Genomic DNA, 16,117 nt, shown 5'->3' on the forward strand with positions numbered 1-16,117 from the left:
TAAAAGACAATATATATAACTTAAGATTTGAGTTAAAACATTGAAGTTGAGACTGCCTATAAGAAAGTTAGCCTGTTAAAGAGACTATTAAATTCATTAGGTTTCAAGTCTAGCAAACAACACCATTTAATGAATTAATGTTTAGGCCCAGTAGGCACTATTTAAATGTTAGTATTCAGGCCTAGTAAGCACTATTTAAATGTCAGTGTTTAAGCTTAGTAAGCACCAATGAAATGTTAGTTTTCAGGCCTAGTAAGCGCTATTTAAATGTTAGTGTTCAGGTCTAGGAAGCACTATGTAATGAATTAGTGTTAATGCGTAGTTTTCAAAGAGTTGTGATACAGTTTTAGCGTCATATATTTATGCTTTATAAGTTGCGTATTAACGTAATTGGTCACGTGGAGTTACAATTGGCTCATTTTAAGTCGTAATTATTTTGAGATATCTCATGCAGTTACCATACGTAAAAGTAGAACTTTAACAGAAGGTCTTCTTATATTTAAGAAGTATTCTGTGTATGCCATAAGAATACAGCTGAAACTATGTCATGCATTAAACACTACATAAGTATATTATAACATGTACCATAAACTACCATAACAAAACTTCTAAGAACTATCTATATTTCGTAATATTTTGGCTAAATGTTAACATAATTCTGTTGATCGAGTACAGCATGTCCAATAAAGTGGACTGCCCATATAATTTCACATTTAGTTACAAAAAAAAAACAAAAACATTATATATATTAAAACAACTTGACACAATGATGTGAGATGTAATGAGGGGTTGGAGCCCCTACTTTAATTCCATATTGACAGAATTCTTGATGACTTTATTTTTGTCTTTCCGATGTTGGTATATTTATGTATTTTTATTGCTCTTTTGATGTTTATTAAGTAAAACAAAAAATAAAAACATAATTTCCTATCTTTGTTACAAACGAGTTATTTTACCGTACAACGAAAGTTCACTCCAGCTAATATATATAGAAACTAGCATCTTTGTATTTACTGAGATTTTTGAAAACATGATCTGTTATCACCTTTCTTGATTAGTACCTGAATTTTTAAATTCTCATCTGTTATTTGTAGATTTATATGTATATTGTATAGTGGCTTAATGTATGTTTCGATGTGCATGTGTTTCGCTATTAGATACAACAGGTGAATAAAACATTACATAACGTTAGGATTAACAGAGCTATTAAATCATGACAAGACCATTTCTCTACCACTTATAAACAAATCAGTTCTATGTATGTTGTAATATAAACCACAACCTCAGGTAACAGCTGTGTTGTATTGGAAATGTTTGAAAAAACAGAAAACTTGACAGCCACGTTTCAGTAGACGACGATACATTTATATTTTTGGAATTATAGAAAAATTAACAACAAAAACGCTGTTTAAAATTATCTCACACTATAAACAAAACTTTCCCTGACTCTTTCTTTTATATGAATATTGAAAGAACAGAGCCTCCTGCCGAGGTAAAACATTAACGCCTGCTGGGCTCACCAACAACGTATCAATATTCATGGGCTTGCTAGGTGAAGGAGCACTTAAGTATTACTTATAGTCTTTCTTAAAACCATTCATCATTGAAATCGAGGTGTTTTTTGGTGTGGAAAAACGATGGGTGATTATAAAGAGAAGGGAGTGAGGTACGAACGAATTCAGTGAGTTGCTGTTTCTTGCTACCCTGTCTATCTTAAGCTTACCTGGTTGATTAAGGTTGGCTGATGGCAGGGAAAGATAGGAGAGTTCACGAAGTTTGCTTTAATAGGTAATATTTTCCTCTTCGGAAACAATAACGAAATTCCTTCTGTGCAATAAGTATTTAGGTGTGTGCATGAAGGAACATTAGCTGAGGGAAAGATACGTGACTGATGAGCTTCTAGCGTGGCCGCTAGATGTCTCCCTATCATTTATAATTTATTGTGAATACCTCTGACGAAAAGGGAACCGAAAATAAAATACGTTTTTGTGCCTGTATGGTTTATTCTATTACATATTTTTCAAGTTAAAATTACTAATTAATCCTGGAAAGAGAAACATGGATTGGCTTCTAATCTTTGATTTTTCATGTTTTTGTTAGTTGTTGTTTTTTTACCTTTTATGTCAGATTAAATCACTTGTGATATAAAATCGTGATACTTGGCAGTTATAACTTTTCGACATTAAATGATATTTTTCATGCAGTTTTGAAATTTAAAACAACAAATTTTACTTCTACAAAGAGCAGGTTTACCCCAAAATAACCCGAACTGCAAATTTCGGAGAACTGCTGAGTTTGGTCACGTGGTTTTCAGGAAACTCACAAAACAACTAAAAGTTATTCTGTTCCTGTAGACACACAGACTCCCTCTGCAATTAACGATGTAAAAATTAATAATCATACCAAACTGCTCGTAGACTGGAAACTTCTAATCTAGCTTATAAATCATCGAGGGCTAGCGCAGACAGTCCTCGTGCATCTTTGCGGGAAATCCAAGAAACAAAATTTTATAATAAGATACGAACACAGGTTTAGCAAGTTGTAGAATACAGAATAACTAAAATATAAATAAAAACTAATTTATAGCAATAGAATATATATATATATATATATTGAACGACGTTAATAACGTACCACATAGAATTAAAAAATACTTGTAATTACGTGGCCGTCCCCGTGGAAAATGAGAGACATAATTATTTCTTTACTGTTTAGTGTGATTTTTTATCCAGTTTTCAATTTCACATTATTTGTTTCCTTCTCCCCATACATACACACAAAAAAAAAAAACTTTGCACCTCCCTGGAATACTTCTCGCGAACGCCCATACCTGTGAGGTAAATATTACTCATAATCTAGTTTAACGTAAAATCGAGACTGACTAGTTGCCAAAAGAGGCTCAAACGGCACTGAGATAATTTATACGATTTCCCCTGACTGCAGTTTTTGGAATAAACAACTTAGCAACGACCAACTGCAGGGGTTCATTGCCCTTGCAGACGTCCCTGAAGAACATATATGTATATACATAATTTGATTTTCAATTATATGTGTCTGTACAAAAATTCGAACCTGCAATAATTTTGTATTAAACTCTCGTAATTTTGATTTTGTTTCATTTAAGACTCAATTAATAATTTACTTAATTTCTTTCGTATATTCTCTTTTTTTTTTTTTTGAAAATACAACACTGGACTTGGATCAGTTTACTTAGTTTGTGCAATTTATAGAGTATTATTAACACTAACTGAGACTGTGTTTATTTTCTCTGTTGCTGTAGTATTAGCAGATAATAAACAGTAGACCTATTCATTACCTCTTAAGCGGTGGACTCGGCAGATAGCCTGATGTTTTGGTGTGGTTTGTTCTGAATTTCGCGCATAGCTACACGAGGGCTATCTGCGCTAGCCGTCCCTAATTTAGCAGTGTAAGATGAGAGGGAAGGCAGTTAGTCATCATCACCAACCGCCAACTCTTGGGCTACTCTTTTGCCAATGAATATTGGGATTGACCGTTACATTATAACGCCCTCATGGCTCAAATGGCGGGTATGTTTGGTGTGACGGGGATTCGAACCCGCGACCCTCAGATTACGAGTCGAGTCCCTTAACCACCTGACCATACCAGGCCTATAACCTGTTGTAGGTTTGCTATAAGAAATCACACACATTAACTTTTAAGATATTAACGTCATGAAAAACATAAAAAAGAACAGTGTGAGGCCCGAGTACTGTTAAGAAAACTAAGTTTACTGTTTTAAATATAGGTTACATCAAATTAAATGAAAAATATAAAACACATCTGACGTATTAGTTACTAGTTACGCCTTTGCAACTTGTCTTCTCAGTGGTTCTTGTTAAACGTATTAATACGCTCTTTTAATCTATTACAGATGTTTTTCTTGAGCATAATTTCGAATTAATTTGACAATACAATAGTTAATTTCAATTGCTTTGATTAGTTTGTGCAACTAACACCATAACGTTTATTTTGTTTGTTTGCTGTTAAGATTAAAGTTATCCCAAGAGCCATCTGTGTTGTGCCCACCATGTGTAACGAAACCCGGATTTTAGCGCGTTATAAACTTTTAGAGCTGACGCTGAGCAGCTGTGTTTGTGTGGTAGGACAGGTTCTTGGTGCTAGACTTGTGTTGATCAACGATTCTCCATTTTTCATCCATGTTAAAATTGCAGCCCCCTCTAATTTACACTGGTACCTGAGTGTAAAGAAGTGATAGATAATAATAATTATTATTATTATTGAATAAAGAAAAATTAATTGATTAATAAGTAACATATATATATATATCTGTGTCCGTTTGGACACTATCTGGTAATATGGAAACCAGGTAGAGACAGTGGGTTTTCTCAGGGTTATCCAGTCCCTCCCCTTCATATAAAAAACTTTGCGTAGGATCTACAGGTCTCCTGCCACCCTGAATCACGGTAGTTGATTTTGTTCCCCTATGGTGAAAACTTGTCATTGGATTTTTACGCCTTCATTCTTTCGCCCCAGTAAACCTTTATTTTATCCCCGGCGTCCAAATTATATTTTATGTTTTTCTTTTCTATCATCATAAGTTTTATTATTAAGCCCACCTAGGCCTGGCATGGCCAAGCGCGTAAGGCGTGCGACTCGTAATCCGAGGGTCGCGGGTTCGCGCCCGCGTCGCGCTAAACATGCTCGCCCTCCCAGCCGTGGGGATGTATAATGTGACGGTCAATCCCACTATTCGTTGGTAAAAGAGTAGCCCAAGAGTTGGCGGTGGGTGGTGATGACTAGCTGCCTTCCCTCTAGTCTTACACTGCAAAATTAGGGACGGCTAGCACAGATAGCCCTCGAGTAGCTTTGTGCGAAATTCCAAAAACAAACAAACAAACAATTAAGCCCACCAAGACGTTAAAATGGCGAGTGGGGCGAAGAAAAACAAAATTTCTGAGCGTCCCCGGTTATATATTGCCTGAGCTCGGCTTGGGGTCAGATCATTTTAAACCGAAATACCTACTACGCTGTCTGCTCTCTGATGATCAGTTTTTTTTTTATAGCTGGTGATTCGTAAATTTAGGGACAGTGCCACGCTACCTGGTCCATGGATTAACAAACGTGCTGCTGCAGGTGAAAACCTTTGTTTTGGCCAGCACTAATAACATGTAACCCTAACTGCATTAAAGTCAGCAATCTGAGCTTCAGTTTGTTCTGTGGATAGTTTATTTATCTAATAGACGTCTGGTGATAACAAATAACTTTACAGTATGTTCTTTATATAGTTTGTATCTTGTCAAAGTCAGCAATCTGAGCTTCACTTTGTCTGTGGATAATTTATTTATGTAAACTAGTAGACATCTGGCGATCACAAATAACTTTACAGTATGTTCTTTATATAGTTTGTATCTTGTCAAAGTCAGCAATTTAAACTTTGGTTTGTTCTCTTATGTCAGAACTTTTCATGAAATGTTCGAATATTTACTATTATGAGATTTGTCTGTTACAAATTTTAAACTGTTCTCTACTGATTCAGTTATTTATGATCGCAATTAGGAGTTCAATATAAAAACAAACGTTGTAGGTAGAGTAAACAGACCTTATGTATTCTATAATTTTTAGTTATTTCGGATTTTATATTTTAAAAAAAAATCCTTCTGCGTGCTTCAATTTTCTTTCAGCAGGAGTGTTGCGCAACGTTAAGGTGATATTGGAAGTAGTTCCAACATCGAATACCTCTCAGACTGTAGGGTCACTCCATGGAAAGCCCACCTCCGCCACGCACCGTTGCTCATATTCGGCTCTCAAAAATTAAGAAAATGTGTCCGTATGTCCGTCACAAGCAACGGACACGGATAATTTTCAGCAAAACAATGAACAAAGAGATTCTACATATCTCCACCAAGTTTCATTAAAATCAGTTAATTTGTGAGTGAGTTATAGAGTATTTCTAGTGTGATAAATCAGCAGATAAACATTTTTTTCGTAACCTTGATCTTTGACATTGACCCTCAAAACTAAGCACTTCTAAATTGGGCCACAGTCTAAGTGTATGCCAACTTTAGTCTAAATCCATTCACCCTTTTCGAGGAACTTGGCTAGAGAAACACACTAAGGGATTACATCATTACTTGTTTCCATCAAAGATGGCAAATATGTGTCGTAATACTGTGGTGATAAAACAAAACTCCCAAATATATAGCATCTTGAAAACATTAATCATATAGTCTTATATGTAAGCGTTTCGAACACCTGGGAGTTGAAATATAGTTGAATTTTTATTAAATTATCCGACAGAAAATAATAATTGGTCCACGCCACAACTTCTAGCATCAGTTATAATGCTGTTACTTTTTGTTTTTTTCAATTGCTCTCTTTTGTTTTTCTCCTAGTTCATTATTATGTCGATCTTTCAGAGACTTTTCATCTTACAAATCAGACAACGGATTACGTTTAGACTTATAAAACGAAATATTGGGTTCAGATACCCGTGCTGGACAGCTACTTAACTAATTTCGTAATCTGATGATCGCGGGTTAGAATCCCCTTCGCACCAAACATGCTCGCTCCTTTCAGGCGTGAGGGTGTTATAATGTGACAATCAATCCCACAGTTCGTTGGTAAAAGAGTAGCCCAAGAGTTGGCGGTGATGACCAGTTGCCTTCTCTCTAGTCTAACCCTACTAAATTAGGGACGGCTAGCGCAGATAGCCTTCGTGTAGCTTTGCGTGAAATTCAAAACAAACCAAATTTTTGAATAATATTCCAGTACTTGTCTTCTTTTTTTTTTACCCTTTAAAAGGGGTCTGGACTCTGCATCCGCTTACTTATAAAAGACAATCTTGCATTTATTGTACTCGTGTTTATATCACTTAAAGAAATATCTGTACAAGCATATTAAGTTTTGTTCATTCAGGTTTATTATCTTGTGACAAAAAAATTAAAAATGAATGGTTTCAGAGAAAACTTTCAATTGAGTGCTTGTTGAAACATATAAATAAAAATTGGGTAACTGGTTGAGTTCACTTCCGGACTTAATTGCGAGCACTTGTGGAAAAATAATTATTTCTAAACACTTCACTTTTTCTCAAAAACTTCTGTTTTCACTGTCCTTTGTCTAGCCTGTCAACATGGTCAGGCTTTAACGTCATGTGGGTTAGGTTACCATCAAAGAGATTGTATTAAAATGTCAGATCCAATCAGAACAAGCCGAAGATGCTTGACCTATAACATTTACAAATAATCAGAAACTAAACATCTTGAAGAACTAATCAACTGCCTCCGCCTTCTTCAACTAAAAAGTCTTTGTTTCAAAACTAAATTATTGCAGAACAATTAAAATTAGATGTTAACGAGATCTGAGTTTATGTGACAAGAATAACAGACAAAACTTTTAAGCCATCGGAAGCCATCCTCATACGGATATATCTTTTTTAACCCTACCTCTCTTTATAGGGTCGTGGGCACACCAAACATGCTCGCCCTTTCAGCCGTTGGGGCGTTATAATGTTATGGTCAGTCCTACTATTCGTTAGTAAAAGAGTAGCTCAAGTGTTGACGGTGGGTGATGATGACTAGTTGTCTTCCCTCTAGTCTTACACTGCTAAATTAGAAACGGCTAATGCAGATAGCCCTTGTGTAGCTTTGTGCGAAATTCAAAACAAACAAACCTCTCTTCGTCAAACGTCACCATCAGCGACTGAGATTATAAGTGGTTTAGAGACGCAACAGAGCCACCTGGTGCCTGACAAGAATCTTCTCAGTTAGAACACTTTTCGAGAATGCAAATGTTTCTAATCTCTTATCAAAAGCTTGCTTTTTTCCTTGATACTTTCAAGAGATAGGCGGACAAACGTTCAGATAGATTTAGGTGTTCACTTTACAACTGAGACTGTCCTAAATGTTCTGATCTTAAGTAAGGGCCACTGTCTGTTGCGTGAGACACGTCCATTTGTCAAGTTGATTCATTTAAAACTAAAACAAAGAGTCCGTTTTCTCCGGTTCCCTTCTATTGACTTGTTAAGTAAGTGTAGACTTGTATAAGGTCTTGTTTCTAGCAGATGCTACTCGCGTTCCAATGTTTGATTCTCGTGAAGCGGAAACCACGTGCTGCAACCTGTTCAACTGTGTAGTGATTTATAACTAAATCACGAAAGTTTAACTGAAGTAACTAAGTAAGATAATTTTCTCCATTTGTAAAAAATATATTCTCATTTATCGAAACTTTTGAGGTAAAACAAATTAACGCATAACTTAAATAGGCAGTATTTACTATTTTTATTCTATTTCACAGTCACATAAGAGAAATATTCAGACACATATGCTGATAACTGTAAGAAATTAATTTAAGTCGAAACTACCAATGGCAGAATCAGTTCTGTCCAGAACTCATGATGAACAAAACCAGTTGCTGAGAACCTACAAGAAGTGATTGCGTGTAATAAACGATCATTAGTTCACAGATGCATGAAACCACGAATTCTAAAATTAAATCAAGAATAATTTAACTGAAGTTCAAAATTTAGTTTTAGGACCTGAAAAGTATGAAACAGGATACAATTTAACTGTATTAAAATGTATCCTATACTGAGTACAACCAGTTTAAACAGCAGCATCCTATACAGAAATCATCCAGTACGACATTTTAATGACAACAACACCCTGTGCAAAAACTTACCCATTGTTCAATACTATCGATATGAATGACCACACGTGTTGGTAGATGCTTCTTACAGTGACTAGCATTCAGTATTTAAATGTATGTAATACTTTTCTTTAAAGCTGCATATATTGTGTATGTTTTCAAATACGTACACATATATTTTAAAATTTACCAAAATAATTTTTAATGTTTTGCGCTTTATCGAGTTTTTTAATGTCAATGAAACAACCTTATTAATATATTTCACAAAATGTAGTTATTTTTCGATTACCTTGTTTATTTTTCTTCTAAATAAGAAAATTTCCACAACCTTGAAGAGCTTATATTGCATTTTACAAACAAAGTGCTGTTTCATAGAGTTAAGATTCACGGGGGACATGTCCCCTGCTCTTTTTCAAGTTTAATAACGCTCATGTATTCTCCATCAGGTCCGGCATGACCAGTTGGCTAGAGCGCTCATCACGTAATCCGAGGTTCGAGAACTCGATTCCCCATCACAACAAACGAGCTCGGCCTTTCAGTCATGGAGGCATTATAAAGTAACTATCAATCCTACTATTCGTTGGTTTGCGGTTGGTGGTGATGACTAGCTGCCTTCCCTCAAGTCTAAATTAGGAACGGCTATAGAAATAGTCTTCGTGTAGCTTTGCACGAAATTCAAAAACAAACTATATTCTCTACATTCCCCTATTTCTTGTGCACACATTTTTCAAAACAATCTTACGCAGCTCTTGTGTAGTATTGTTTTGAGAGCAATTAGTACAACATCTACCACAGCATAAACAGCTCGAAACTTCTCTAAATCTGCATGAGTTCAATGGATATCTTCTAACAACAAGCAAAAGTAATTTCCTCATTCAAACATTCCAACGAGAATGAGTTTCAAACACCAGCTAAATCATCCTTCAGGCTGTTTTAGAACAAAAACAAACTGATTTTCATCCACAGAACGGTTTTAATCTTTGTCAACAACAAAACAAAACAATATACTTTTTCCCTAAAGTTTATAAACAATTTACTTTCAAATGATGGCCCGGCATGACCGGGTGGTTAAGGTACTCGACTCTTAATCTGAGGGTTGCGGGCTCGAATCCCCGTCACACCAAAGATGCTTGTCTTTTCAGCCGTGAGGACGTTGTAATAGGACGGTCAATCCCACTATTCGTTGGTAAAAGAGTAGCCCAAGTGTTGGCGGTGGGTAGTGATGACTAGCTGCATTCCCTCTAGTATTAAAGTGCTAAATTAGGGACGGCTAGCGCAGATAGCCCTCGTGTAGCTTTGCGCGAAATTCAAAGCAAACTTTTAAATGAAGTTACTAGCGTCATGGAGGAAGAGGTCATAGAGAACCTGACCCTCCAGGGTATAAACTTTTCTTACCCAAACACCGACAGAGATTCAAAGATACTAGCGTCAGTGTTATCATAATTTTGATACCAATTTAATATATATTTCTTTCTGCTTGTCGTTATGGAAACTGTGTTTTTGTTATTGTTTGTTTTTTGTACCACAGTGATCTAAATATTTTATGCACAGCATACAATTTGTAGAAGCGTAAATCATAAAAAATACTGATTGACTTAAATATATTTATTTGAGCTTCTAATTACTCTACGGTCCATTAACAACTGTATCCTGGTGGAAAACGACTAATTTTATTTCCATAAAACCTGCGTATCTGTGGTTTAAAAACTTTAGTTCAATAGCCATTAAACACTCCCCTCCTGTTGCTATATCGAATTCCTGCTTCTTTGTTTGCCCTTACAATCACCAACTTACTAATAAAGTCCGTGAGAGTATACTCGAAAGGGAAAGGTTAACTTACTAATAAGGTCCGTTAGAGTATACTTGAAATGGAAAGGTTAACTTATTAATGAGGTCCGTTAGAGTATACTTGAAAGGGAAAGGTTAGCTTACTAATAAGGTCCATCAGAGTATACTTGAAAAGGAAAGGTTAGCTTACTAATAAGATCCGTAAGAGTATACTTGAAAGGGAAAAGTCAACTTACTAATAAGGTCCGTCAGAGTATACTTGAAAGGGAAAGGTTAACTTACTAATAAGATCCGTAAGAGTATACTTGAAAGGGAAAGGTCAACTTACTAATAAGGTCCGCCAGAGTATACTTGAAAGGGAAAGGTTAACTTACTAATAAGGTCCGTTAGAGTATACTTGAAAGGGAAAAGTTAACTTACTAATAAGGTCCATCAGAGTATACTTGAAAGGGAAAGGTTAACTTACTAATAAGGTCCGTCAGAGTATACTTGAAAGGGAAAGGTTAACTTACTAATAAGGTCCATCAGAGTATACTTGAAAGGGAAAGGTTAACTTACTAATAAGATCCATCAGAGTATACTTGAAAGGGAAAGGTTAACTTACTAATAAGGTCCGTAAGAGTATACTTGAAAGGGAAAGGTCAACTTACTAATAAGGTCCGTCAGAGTATACTTGAAAGAGAAAGGTTAACTTACTAATAAGGTCCATCAGAGTATACTTGAAAGGGAAAGGTTAACTTACTAATAAGATCCATCAGAGTATACTTGAAAGGGAAAGGTTAACTTACTAATAAGGTCCGTAAGAGTATACTTGAAAGGGAAAGGTCAACTTACTAATAAGGTCCGTAAGAGTATACTTGAAAGGGAAAGGTCAACTTACTAATAAGGTCCGTCAGAGTATACTTGAAAGGGAAAGGTTAACTTACTAATAAGATCCATCAGAGTATACTTGAAAGGAAAAGGTTAACTTACTAAAAGGGCTCGTGACTTTATTTCGAAACTATTTGCATATTCATAGCCTCCGCTTTAGTTGCAAACAGCACACAAACCTTTCCTGGTGACTTGGCAAGAAACAAAGAACAACATGAAAAAGAAATACAACACAGTTGTTGGAAGTAATTGCTCCGCTGTGTGGTTTAGACAGATGTAGATTTTATTAACGTTTAACAATGGAAAGTGATTATTAACCATAGGGTAAGATCTCCCATACTTACGTACTATTTGATTCGCCGCTGGTTTGTGTATATACATGGACCAACCTCATGATCAATCAGAAACGAGTTTCTAACCGATTTCTCTAGTAGTGAATGTTTCGACCTTGTCGCCTCTTAGGTGGGTTAACGTTGTCTGAGTCAGTTGCTATGGTAACCAATGGAAAACATTGAAAGCAAATGTGAGAACCATGCGACTTAAATGTCAATGGACAGTAAGTTATTTGAACACGCACTGCTTGGTCCTTGCTGTTTGAAATACCTTAGGTATCTTTATACCACAGAACTGCTTAATCGCACGTAAACTTAGCCCTCATTGTTTTAGTACAAAACACGTCTGGTAAACATAAATACTGTAGATTGTTTGTTTGTTTTTGAATTTCGCGAAAACCTACACTAGAGCTATCCTGCGCTAGCCTTCAATAATTTAGCAGTGTAAGATCAGAGCGAAGGCAGCTAGTCATCACAAACCACCGCCAACTCTTGAGCTACTATTTTACCAACGAATAGTGGGATTGACTGTTACATTATAACGCCCCCATGGCTGAAAAGACAAGCATATTTGGTGTGACGGGGATTCCAATTGGTGACCCTCGGATTACTAGTCGAGTGTCTTAACCAACTGGCCATGCCGGGCTTAAATACTCAGGAAAGCCATATGTAAAGTGAACAAATTTGACCTATGTTTATTAAATCTGAGTTCTGTCTTTCCACCATCACATCTGGCCTGGAGCTATTAAAACCAACTGATGTAAAATAAACTTAACATTAGCCTTATTAAATCGTGTGAAGAAGTATTTCACACTCTGGAATATGTGAAATTGTCCAAGTTTTTGGCAGACAGGTATTTCGAATATTTAAGAATACATGAAGGCGTGACAGTCTGTTAAATGAAACTAATAAAAGGTCTGAATTACGCTCATAAACCATTTATTCTGTTAAATATAGGGCTTGAGTATCAAAAATTGGTTGGAGCTACAAACAACTTCATGAAAAAGTTAATATTGAACATCGAGTTAGAAAACATCCAACACGTGCGAGGTATTGCAATAATTCATAAGTTGTTTGTTGCTAAGCAAAGACTTGCATATTGGGCTGTCAATGCTATTCTCACCACAAGTATCGAAATCTGGGTTTTAGCGGTGTAAGTCCCCAGACGCACTGCTAAACCGTGATGGGCAATAATTTATGAGTGTGTGTTTATGTTTGTTTTCTTAAAGCAATGCAAGATCAGGTCATCTACTGGAATCAAACCGCTGATTTTGCCGTTGTAAATACGAAGATTTGCCTCTGTCACACCGGTGGACTATAATTTATGGAACGAAATACATATATTGGTGAAAGTAAGTCTTCAAAACAGAAAAATAAACACGTCACTCTTATTCAATTTATAACGGCCCGGCATGGTCAGGTAGTTAAGCCACTCGACTCCTAATCAGAGGGGCGCGGGTTCGAATCCCCGTCACACTAAACATGCTCGCCCTTTCAGTCGTATGGGCGTTATAACGTGACAACCAATCCCACTACTCGTTAGTAAAAGAGTAGCCCAGGAGTTGACGGTGAGTGGTGATGACTAGCTGCCTTCCATCTAGTCTTTACTAAATTAGCCTTGCGCGAAATTCAAAATGAACAAACTCGTTATATTATTTTGTTTTTAACAAATAATTTAAATTATGTGTATTAGTTACTCATCATTGCGTTTAGTTGAGTACTACAAATTGTGATTTAGTTTTTAACACTAACCTTTCTGTTCGTCGTTTCTTTACCCTCGCTATACTGTTAGCAGACTTACTGTGGTTGCACGTTGTTCCTTGCTCATTTCTAAAGGTTACTTACATTTTACAGTAGATGGCGCCACATCGAATACGTTTGTTTAGCAGTTAGTTTCATTTTCGTAAATGAGTTATATAAATAAGCATGGAATAATCTCACACCTAAATCGTTTTTCCCTTTTAAAATTTCTCGTTTCAAAGTTATATCCATTAACTAACACATTTGCTTATCACTGAATACTGTATAACCTTAACATAATATCTGTTTTCTTAGCGATGATGAACTTGAAAGATTTGTTTGTTTGTTTGTTTTTTAATTTCTCTCAAACCTACATGAAGGTTGTCTCCGTTAGCCATTCCTAATTTAGCAGCGTTAAGACTAGAGGGAAGGTAGCTACCCATCACCACCTACCGCCAACTCTTGGGCTACTCTTTTACCAACTAATAGTGGGATTGAACGTCACATTATAACGCCACCACGGCTGAAAGGGCGAGCATGTTTGGCGCGACGGGATTCGGACTCGCGACCCTTAGATTACGAGTCGAGCGCCTCCTAATCACCACGAGACAATACTCGATAATTTTGAAGTTAAATTAATCGTGTCAGTGTATATACATAGATTTGGACAACTACACAGTAATTAGTAATTAATATTTTATATCCTAGCTGAAACTAGTTAGATTTGTTTACATAATAAGTACAATTTTTTTACTCAGAGCATCTTGTGAATATAAAAAGGCTTGACTGATCATTTGGAATTATTCACAAAGCTACACAGTGGGCTATCTGTGCTGTGCCCACCATGGGTATCGAAACCCAGTTTCTAGCTTTGTAACTCCACAGACGTGCCGCTGTGCCACTGGGGGAAAATAATATAAGAACAATTTGTTTGATTCACACAAAGCTACACAGTGGGCTATCCGTGCGGTGCCCACCATGGGTATCGAAACCCAGTTTCTAGCGTTGTAACTCCACAGACATGCCGCTGTGCCACTGGGGAAAATAATATAAGAACAATTTGTTTGATTCACACAAAGCTACACAAATTCTATATAAACCTAACTGTAACTAATTTTCACTTATTAACTAGATGGAAGACACCTTAGAAACAGCACCCACCGCCAAATCTTGCGTCACTTTTACAGCGTGCGTACATCCACACACATACACACACGCACGGCTCCAAACAAAGTGCGGAACGCGTTTTTGTGGCAAAAGTTGCGAAGAATAAATTACTAGAATTCATAGTCCAGGCACCATAGTCCAACCACTTCACTACGATTAATTGGATGAGGTAAAGAAAACCAACAACAATTGTTCTGTGAATCCGTTTTTGTGTTTAGGAATGCACATATCAGAGAAAATGAGGAACGGGTATTTCGATGGCGGCTAATTTCAAAGTTAGAAACTGCATTTAAAAAGCTCATATATTAATTCCTATTGTAAATCAGAAACAAAAACACTCAGGTTTCTTTTTAACCAGTTTCACGACAGAATGAAAGAAATAAAAATAAAATAAATCCTACAACTATTCCTGAGCCGAATGGAATAGCTTCAGCACTATTGAGCAGTTAGGCAGTTACAGACCTGAATGAAAGTACCTCAGAAAGTCATTCGTGTAGCTTTTATAGCGATCTTGCGTAAGACCCTAATGGCTCTTTGTGTTTAGTATGATGCATTTTCTAATAACTGGTCTTTAGAACATAAAGTTGATGGGCGGTACAATAGCAGAAAAAAAATCGGGGTGTATAAACATTTACTGATCATTGACTTTGGCAGCTTTCCACTTTCCAGCCAGAGGATTCGTTGCTTTGGGCGGGGTCTAGGTGTGCTTAAACTCCTCTGCACGGATTATGCTGGTGCGGATTGCAGCTGCCTTCCCATGTGCCCCTAGGAAGATCCGTCTCTCAGGTATGTCAATCAAAAACAGTGAATTATACTTAGGCTTACCAGAGAGTATTCACACTTATGCTCCGGGCACCTCTAAAACCGTGTTTCTCCTAATGTTTCTTAAGTGAAGCGTAGCGACCTTTGCTTGAAGTAAACTATAATTTTCTTTACGTTTTAGTGAATTGACTTTCAGCGCATTATAACGACTGTGCAAGGTACGTCCTAATGTTTTCCGAAAGCGAAAACCTACCCTTGGTATTGTAGAGTGTACGGTGTTAACGAAATAATACAAAGATGAACATGTCATTTTTCATTTATTTTTGCATTAATACAATTATCTCTAATATACAGATTATTTTAAAGCTGTATACTGGTGAGACAATAAATTACTCACACTGAAACTGTATCCCACGAGTGAATACTGTTTGGGAAAGGGTAGACAAGCAAGCTCAAAGCCCTGGAATTGCATGATTGTAACAAAGTTCCTACAACATGAATTTATAGCTTACGATTTGAATGAAATGTACTTAAGTCTAGCTCTACGTTATATTAAAGCTATGATTTTGTTTTGTTTTATTTTTTTCTGGAACATGATTTGAAATTATTTGTATTGGTTTGTTTTGAATTTCGCGCTAAACTACACGAGGGCTATCTGCGCTAGCCGTCCCTAATTTAGCAGTGTAAGACTAGAGAGAAAGCAGCTACTCATCACCACTCACCATCAACTCTTGGGTAACCCTTTTACCAAAGAATAATGGGATTGACTGTAACATTATAACGCCCCAACGGCTGAAAGAGCGAGCACGTTTGGTGTGACGGAGATTCGAGCC

The 16,117-nt window shown here is 36.5% G+C and overlaps 1 long non-coding RNA gene across 3 annotated transcripts in view; it reads left to right on the forward strand.

The window, feature by feature from the left end:
• LOC143243055 (uncharacterized) overlaps positions 1 to 16,117 on the forward strand; it is a 44,607-nt gene that overhangs the window by 4,135 nt on the left and 24,355 nt on the right. For 2 of the 3 annotated variants that reach the window (XR_013023815.1, XR_013023813.1), the window contains exon 1: positions 15,137 to 15,308. The exons of the other annotated variant lie outside the window; for it this stretch is intronic. This is a non-coding gene — a long non-coding RNA (uncharacterized LOC143243055). Of the gene's footprint in view, positions 1 to 15,136; positions 15,309 to 16,117 lie in introns of those variants that run through there. 3 annotated transcript variants of the gene reach the window in all.

This window comes from Tachypleus tridentatus, chromosome 2 (assembly GCF_004210375.1).
Source record: "Tachypleus tridentatus isolate NWPU-2018 chromosome 2, ASM421037v1, whole genome shotgun sequence".
In the NCBI taxonomy this organism is placed as follows: Eukaryota; Metazoa; Arthropoda; class Merostomata; order Xiphosura; family Limulidae; genus Tachypleus; species Tachypleus tridentatus.